The sequence below is a fragment of the Euprymna scolopes genome, chromosome 28 (genome assembly GCF_053919585.1).
Source record: "Euprymna scolopes isolate OS-2025 chromosome 28, ASM5391958v1, whole genome shotgun sequence".
NCBI classification, from domain to species: Eukaryota; Metazoa; Mollusca; class Cephalopoda; order Sepiida; family Sepiolidae; genus Euprymna; species Euprymna scolopes.
Window position 1 is genome coordinate 29,828,785 of NC_136509.1, and position 9,636 is coordinate 29,838,420.

Genomic DNA, 9,636 nt, shown 5'->3' on the forward strand with positions numbered 1-9,636 from the left:
TCCACTGATTCGCGTGTTAGATAAATGAAAGAGAGGGGGGTGAGGTGGCGTTAAGAAAGTTGCCTTCCTAACCCCTTTTTTAGACGAGAATATTTCACCTGTCGTGAGAGAGTTACAATAGTTTTCTTGGTGGTAGTCACAAAGTAGGTGTTCAATGTAGCAAAACGTTATAATTGAAAATTGATCTCAGAATTAAACAAAAGAAAAAAATGTTCACATGGGATATTTCTACTGCATATGAGGTAAAAAAAATATATCAACTTTTGAATAGCGTTTTCCGCCGTCATATGATACGCTTCTCTGTATATGGCTTCGTTACTGTCATCTACTGATCCTGAAACATATTTTGCTCTTCTTTGAATGTAGGCCTCTATGTTGTTTGTACAGACACCAATCACTGGGTCCACTAAATTTCTGCGAGCCTTCTGTAACTCCTCCACTCGTCCGTGTAAACTGTGGTACCCGCGGCTACGCATTCCATAATGACCGTTTCTAGGGTCCTGACTGACTGATCAGGTAATCGTTGCAAATACCCAACTTTCTCGGTGTGCTCATAGAACCCGACGACCAATAGGTAATTCCTTTTTAGGATGCCAGCAAGCCAGGATGTCAACATGTGCGCCAAATTTCTTTCTGTCATAAAAACAATACTCTACAGAAAAAAAAACCAACTTATTTTTACATTTTTATCTAACGAATAAACATAAAATTACATATGAAAAAAAAAAACACGCTTATTATTTTTAAATATCAAATTTATGCAACGCGGGTGACGTCGTTTTTTCTGAAACGAAACTGACTTGTTTTAATAAAATTGTGTATAGCGAACCACAGAAATATTTTTTCTAAAGAATAAAAATGAATGAAATTTATTTTTGCAATAATTTTTTATATTTATCTAGCGAATAAACATAAAATTACATATGAAAAAACACATTTATTATTAAAAAAAATTAAACTTATGCAACGAGGATAAAGTTGCTTTATTTAAAACGAAACTGACTTGTTTTGATAAAATTGTGTGGTGGACCGCTGAAGTATTTAAAAATGAATAAAAATTATTTTTGTAATAATCTTTAAACATTTATCTAGCAAATAAACATAAAATTATATAGGAAAAATAACGTTTATTATTTTTAAAAATTCAAATTTATGCAACGGACAAGATTATTTTTATCTTAAATGGACAAGATTATTTTTATCTTAAACGATAAAATTTGGTGTGGTGTAAAATTTGATTTTGTAAAAGTAATAAACGCATTTTTTCATAAATAAGTTTATGTTTATTCGCTAGATAAATGTATAAAGATTATTGTAAAAATAAATTTTAATCATTCGTATTGTTTAGAAAAAAAATCAGCGTAGAGTGCTCTTGTTTCATCAGTCATGACTGAATAAATATCCTAAGTAATTCATAATTGTATTTTTCGGTCGCCCACACTGAGGATTGAACCTTTAACATTCAGGAGAATGTCACTTTTACAATTGATTTTTCCAAATACCCTAACCACTGCGCCACGGGTCCTTGAGAACAAAATACAATTGCGAATTACTTAAGGTCTCCGGTCATAGCTGATGGAACAAGAGCACGCTACCCCCGTGAAGTAAATTCCGTCCAAATCCCCGAGGTCGACAGAAACATTCCCGAGTTGGACAATATACACTTGAAAAAGGTCGGAGGTTATATCGACCGAAACGTGGTGAAAATTACATTCAAGATGAGAACAGTAGTCCGATGAATCCAAATAATACGAATAACTATTTTTATTTTATACTTTTGATAATATCTTTTCTAGCGTCTGCGCCGCGTTTGCACACACAACGCCGCCTCAAACACAAAATCGAATACACTCAACATCAAGTGCTTCCAACATCGTCTTACCATCAACGCTTATCCTGCGTACTCAGAGTATGGGAAATTCCCATATGCACAAAAAAAGATCGCTGAAAAACGAAAATATCCTAACTAAGGTTAAGGATAATGAGTAAACGTTGGATAAAATGACACTAAAGTTATTACGAACTTGCCAGGATTCGAACCTGGAATCTTCTGATCCGTAGTTAGACGCGTTATCCATTGCGCCACAAGTCCGGTCCGTATGGAGAAAGATGTTACCGTGACAGTGCTAAATTCCGTTTACATGGGCAGGTAACTTTTTCGACAATTGCACCAAACGGCCCAAAAACCCTTATTTCAGGCTTTTCTGTGTGACTCGGCGTTGTTCGTTACGAACCATATATAGATAAGGACAATCTAGAGACTCACACCTTTCAGGGTAAAATAAATTTTCAATTCGGTGCATCGGTTCGAAAGTTTTATTAATATATATATATATATATATATATATATATATATATATATATATATATATATATATATATATATATATATATATATATATATTAATATATAAACATTTAAATAAATATTTAGAATTTTATTAATAGTATAGACTACGTTTTGTATGTTAGTTCTTTGCATCCTCTAGTAATTGGATTCTATTTTCGCACCCGGTTACTTCATCGTCGAAAGCCACCCCACCCTCTTCCTCAAACTACGACCCGTCTTTTCATCTATCTATCACTACTCTCTCTCTCTCTCTCTCTCTCTCTCTCTCTCTCTCTCTCTCTCTCTCTCTCTCTCTCTAAATCTTTATCTCTCTCTAAATCTTTCTCTCTACTTTCTTATAATATTTCTCTAAATCAATACATTAAATTACTATTAAAGACAATCACACATTCTCGCTTTTTTTCTCACCCTCTTTGTCCCCCCCCTTTTTTTCGGAGGTCTCTAATAAAACCGTGAGGGAAATCGAGGCTGCCCAAGATCAAAGCGAGATCGGCGTACAACTAATTTCCCGCTTGTCTCCCCTTCGTTCTTTCATGTGGGGACCCACGGCATTCCGGCATCCTATCCTCCACCCGTTCAAGACCTCACTGATTGGCGCCGACAAGGACTCATCCAACATAGACGCTTCAATACGTGGGAAAGAACTGGAAGAAAAATACAAAATAAAAAATACAAAATTGTTGGTTATCTATCTATTTCATATATATATATATATATATATATATATATATATATATATATATATATATATATATATATATATATATATATATATATATATGGAACTTTATCTGTGTGTCTGTGAGCTCGTTCCGTGTGGACTCGAAAATGGCTGGGCCTATTCTTATGAAATTTCACAGAAAGTTACTTTATGTGTCTGGCAGTATTTTTAAATAGGTTTTGTCTTGGAATGCGTCCGATAAGTGTCGATAATCGATAATCGGAATAATCCGAGCAAAGAAGAAACAGGCGACTTTGACCAAAGTTAACACCTTACACAGCCTAACATCACAAGTGCGTTTTAGAAGTTTTATTAGCATACAAGCGGAAACGCTTCAAATATAAACTCAAAAGTAGGTTCTTTGATATGACAAAGGCGCGTTCGGATTGAATGTTTCTGTTTAAAGTACAAATTTACCACGATACTTGACTTTTTCATTTAAAACTTAAATTCAAGCAATTATCATCGCACAAGCAGTAGGGCTAGGCATATAAAATCAACAGTTCTTTGATATTTCAGAGGCGCGTTCGACATGAATGTCTTTGCTGAGAGCATAATTGAAGCATGATACTTGACGTTTACATTTCAAACTTTAATTCAAACTATTATATATAAAAAATAATTTTATAAAATCAACAGGAGATTTTCTACAGTGCAATGTAAACTACAATGGATTATTGACTACGTCTCATCGAGATGCACTGCGATGGGTCCCAAACTAGAGCAAGCAATCAATCGATATGATTGAAAAGTGGGCGAATTTACCTATTCCAGTGACAATAGAAATATGGGTGTGTGAAACATTCGTGGATCATCTTTCAATTTCGGGCACGTCGGGTCCCCTTGCTAGGATAGTATAAAGATTAAAATTATCTTTGTAATAGAACCTATCGTGATAACAAAAAGCTCAATATACTAGGTAGGGCAATTAAAAAAGCTCAATATACTAGATAGAGTAATTAAAAAAGCTCAATATACTAGATAAAGCAATTAAAAAAGCTCAATATACTAGATAGAGCAATTTAAAAAGCTCAATATACTAGATAGGGCAATTAAAAAAGCTCAATATAATAGATAGAGCAATTAAAAAAGCTCAATATACTAGATAGAGTAATTAAAAAAGCTCAATATACTAGATAGAGTAATTAAAAACGCTCAATATACTAGTTAGAGTAATTAAAAAAGCTCAATATACTAGATAGAGTAATTAAAAAAGCTCAATATACTAGATAGAGTAATTAAAAAAGCTAAATATACTAGATAGAGTAATTAAAAACGCTCAATATACTAGATAGAGTAATTAAAAAAAGCTCAATATATTAGATAGAGAAATTAAAAAAGCTTAATATGCTAGATAGAGTAATTAAAAAAGCTCAATATACTAGATAGAGAAATTAAAAAAGCTCAATGTACTAGATAGACCAATTTAAAAAGATCAATATACTAGATAGCGTAATTTAAAAAGCTCAATATACTAGATAGAGCAATTAAAAAAGCTCAATATACTAGATAGCGTAATTTAAAAAGCTCAATATACTAGATAGAGCAATTAAAAAAGCTCAATATGCTAGATAGAGCAATTAAAAACCAAGAAAATTGGTGATGAAAATAGAAATTGAATAAATTACGATATTTATTCACCCACCGGATATTCAAACAATGAATAAAAATAAATATAACACTTCTTAATGTTAAACCTTTCTATAAATAAACAAATGGAGCACTGTCTGGTGGATGATAATGTTTATAAAAGAATTGAGATAGTAATAAGTGCCAACATCACCCGCCTCGTAATCGCGAACTATCAACTAGATGGTTTTAACTTTCATTATGGCATGGGTGCTAGCTGCACTGAAAGTTTGTGATACTGCGAAACAGTCTGTTTGTAGACTTGTGGGTTACTATATGATCCCCCTCTGTTGCACTGTCGTTGATAATATCACAAGCTGTTACCATTATTAGCATAATGTAAAGTTCGTTGTAAATAAACAAATAGAGCAGTCTTGGTGGCTGATAATGTTTCTGTAAAACTTACCAACTGAATCCGCCAATTAATAACATGATTAAAATCTTAAAATCGCTGACTATAAAATAGATGGTGGGATGTGGCTAGTCTAAGACTGAAGACCTGTAATGCATCCAAACAGTCTGTTGCGTGTGAGTGTGAGTTCACTCTCTATGGAGTCTGAAACGGCTGTGCTGACATTTTAAAATTTTCACGCAAATATACTTGACATCTCTGGGAGTGGTCCTAAATATGTTTTGTATCAGAATCCCCTCGATAATTATCGAAAATCGATAATCGAAAAAATCCGATTATATACATCCTAAAATCACGATTGCATTCGAGAAGTTTTATCACCGCACAAACAGAACGGCCAGGCGTATAATATCAACAGTAGGTTCTTTGATAAGACAGGGGTGCTTTCAAAATAAATATCTCAGTTAAAAGCAAATTTAAAACATGATACGTGGCTTTTGTATTTTAAACTTTAAGTATGTAAATATAATTTTACTAGCAGGGAGACGCGACATGACCCGGGATTTAATGACAATCAACGAATGTTTCACACCCATATTTTTATTAACATCAAAATCGATGAAATCGCCCATTTTTTTCAATCAAATTGATTGATTATCTGCTCTACAACCCGAAAGCAAGAGTCGATGAATGGAAAGCCAATGCGTTTGAGGTATCTCTTGGATAAGAAAAAAAAAGTTTAATACATTTAAACGGCAATTACAGTAACGTATTCCATTTTCATTTCATTCGTAAATATGGGAGGGGAATTTATCTTCAAATACCTTTAATTTCGAGTTACAGATACGGACTTATCCTAAGTAAATATTAATAAGTCATTTGAACCTTTTTTTTTTTAATGGAGAGTAGACAACGCATTGTGGATGCGTTATCGGCAGCTCTCGTGGAAACCACCGCGGTGTTCTTGGATCAACCTTCACATGCCTCGCCGCAGTGATATAGTCCACAATACATTGTTGTCTATATTGCACTGTAGAGAACCTATTGTTGATTTTATAAAATTATTTTTATATACAATGTCTTGAATTAAAGTTTAAAATATAAAGGTCAATTATCATGTTTCAGTTTTACTTTTAACAGAAACATTCATTTTGAACGCGCCCTTGTCATATAAAACAACCTGCTGTTGATTTTATATGCTTGGCCTTACTGTTTATGCGGTGATAATCGTTGGGATTTAAGTTTAAAATAAAATGTCAAGCATCATTATTGAAGCTTGCTTTAAACAAAAACTTTCATTTCGATATCAATAACAGATTAATTCTATAATAATACATACACAGTCTGCATAAATTAAAATATCATGTTTAAGCGTATTGTACGACCGGGCAACGCCGGGCGTCCAGCTAGTGTATATATATATATATATATATATATATATATATATATATATATATATAGAGAGAGAGAGAGAGAGAGAGAGAGAGAGAAAGAGAGAGAGAGAGAGAGAAAATAAAAAGGAACAAACAGTATTATGGGTTCATCAACGTTTCGTCTTTATTTCGAGACTTCCTAAATAAAGACGAAACGTTGATGAACCCATAATACGGTTTGCTCCTTTTTATTTTCTCTATTTTGTCGGAATACTATTTCTATGATTTTCATCATATATATATATATATATATATATATATATATATATATATATATATATATATCTGTGTGTGTGAAATGTATGTTTGTTCGTAATCGATAATCTAAATAACCACTGGACCGATTGCTTCGACATTTTGGTATAGCATTTTCATCGTACCTATGCGTGTTTTATATATCGCTTTTTAATTATAACATTATACTTAATTTTTATTTAATAAATTAGATAGTTTTCTTTGTAACGATGTGGCCATTATCTTTTATTTGGGGAAATATCACCGCTTGCCGGTGATTTACCAGTCACGTGACATCACTAAAAGGAACTTTCGGTCTCGCTTGATGTAAACAGAATGTGTTTACAATATGGGTAAAATTTTTAGAGTGAAATGAGTTTAGGAATGTATATCCAAACCTAAATAGTATTTTCACTTAAAAAATAACATTGATACACAAAGTTATAACAAGTTTTATCATGAAACCATCACAAGCATTTCTATCTACTTACGTTATATTAGAAACTAAAAATCTTTAAATATTGAATTTTTGGCATTTAAAAGGAAATTTGCAGAATCTGGCAGCTGAGTGTCAAATCAATAATAATCTACTGAAAATATTGGGGGTAAAAACGAAAAGAACGTTTCCCAAACATAATGGCAATAATTTGGTTTTGGGTTAGGATTAGGGTGAGGCTTAGCTCTGTGTATTTGAGCTGTTTCTTCTTTTCTTTGATATTCATCCGGTGGTCAGCTGGAACAGCAAAATCTACGATTTGACAGGATTTTTCTTTCTTATAGATTATTACGACATCTGGTCTTCTTGCTTGGATGGGTTTATCAGTTATGTCCATGTCCTATAGGACTTTGTGATTCTCCTTTATTGTTATTATTATTATTATTATTATTATTATTATTATTAGTAGTAGTAGTAGTAGTAGTAGTAGTAGTAGTAGTAGTAGTAGTAGTAGTAGTAGTGTTATTACTTGTTCTAACTTCCCAGAATTAATATATGAAGTTCGTTCAATAAGTTTCCAGACTTTTTTTTCGGATGGACACTTTTATTTATAGTAGACACATAAAACTCTAGTCCCCTTCGAAATAATCTCTGTCTGTGATATAGTTGTTGTACCGTACCAACAACTTGAACGGCCCCATAGAAGCCCTCTTGAGTGAGCGTGTCAATGACCCCTTACACAGCCTCTTTCACCTCTTCAATTGTCTCATAACAACAGCCTCTAAAGTTTTCCTTGAGCTTAGAAAATAATCAATAGTTATAGAGAGGAAGGTTTGGACTATATTGATGCCAACGTTGGTTAAATAGTCTGTGACAAGGATGGAGTTATGGATTGGAGCATTTGCGCAAATCTTCTGGATCTTGCTTGTGAATAATTGTGTGTACAATTTCTACACTGACATCAAACTATGCACTTATTTTCTCTATAGACACATGATGGTCCTTATCGATGTACTTCTTTATTTGACCAATAAACTCTGTTGTTCTGACTTCCTTGCTCCTCCCATACCTCTCATCCTTCACAGATTCACCGCCTTTTTTGGATCTCTCATGCCACTCAAAAACTGATGCTCGATTCATGCAAGATGGTCCAAAAGCAGTCTGAAGCATTCCATACGTTTCTGTGACATTTTTTTTCCAAGTTTAAAACAGAGTTTTATTGCATATCGTTCTTCTAAAATGTCCTCACGTGCAGCTGTCATTTTTGAAATTCACCAGCTGTGACAATCAGTCTTTAGTAGGATATATTCCAAGTCATGCTGTAGCTCTTCATGGTAACCGGCAACCATAAAAAAAATTGGTCAGTCATCTCATAAGATGTATAGAAATAACAAAGGGAATTTTCAAGAGTCTGCTGCAATTTTAAATACCTGTATAAAATGTCTGGAAACGTATTGAAGCCACCTCGTAGTTATAAATATCCCCGCACCTTTTTCTAGTCGTATTTACTAAAATATAAACCTGAACAGAACTTCTTAAATAATCAAATTAAACCTAAACACCACCATTACTAAGCATAACGGTGCTTTCTTAATGCAAACCTTACGATTATTGGCCATTATCCTCGAGTGGTCTTTAGACCTGAATAATTTCTGATACCCTAGTAATAAATGGTTTATCTCTCATCCTTTTTCAGAAAGGCATACAACGCTATATAAACTCGTGGCCATCACGCTGCAAAATAAACCAATAATATATGTTCGTTTCATATGGGTTCGCAGCTGGCGTCAAATTTCGGTAGGAGTTAATTATAAATAATTATCCGATGCACCTGAGAAATCATATCAATACTCAACTTTAAGACCCACCGGCGTTGCTCGATAATGAATGAGGAAAACAGTGTATTCCTACTCTCAACTAACCCTCCATTATCATTTTTACCCATTCGTCTTTGTTTAACTGTGTCCATGGTAAGTGGAAAATGTTTTGAATCTCTGTGTATATCTCGTCTATTATATAAAAGGAACTTTGTCCGTATGAATGTGTATCTGTGTGTCTGTGAGTTCATTCCCTATGGATTCGGAAACGTCTGGGCCGATTTTTATAGCAGTTTACACCACGATACTTTATGTGCATCGGCAATGTTTTTTTGTATCGGAATGTCATCGATAAGTATCGATAAGTGATAACCGAAATAATCCGATGAAAGTGGGGACACGCCATTTCGACCGAAGTTAATACCTTAAACAGCCTGACATTACAAATTGCATCTGAGAAGTTTTATTACCACACAAGCCGAACGGCTCAACATATAAAATCAACAGTAGGTTCTTTTATATAAGGGAACGTCCGAAATAAACGGATCTGTATAAAGCACAATTGCCCCCTGATACTTGACTTCTCCATTTAAAACTGTCATTCAAGCTATTATCACCACACAAGCAGTAAGGACAGGCATATACAATTAACAGTACGTTCTTT

The 9,636-nt window shown here is 33.6% G+C and overlaps 1 non-coding gene across 1 annotated transcript; it reads right to left on the reverse strand.

The window, feature by feature from the left end:
* Window positions 1-2,019: 2,019 nt before the first annotated feature.
* Window positions 2,020-2,092, reverse strand: Trnar-acg (transfer RNA arginine (anticodon ACG)). The gene has a single exon. It is a non-coding gene; the product is annotated as a tRNA-Arg (tRNA).
* Between the last annotated feature and the right edge of the window lie 7,544 nt (window positions 2,093-9,636).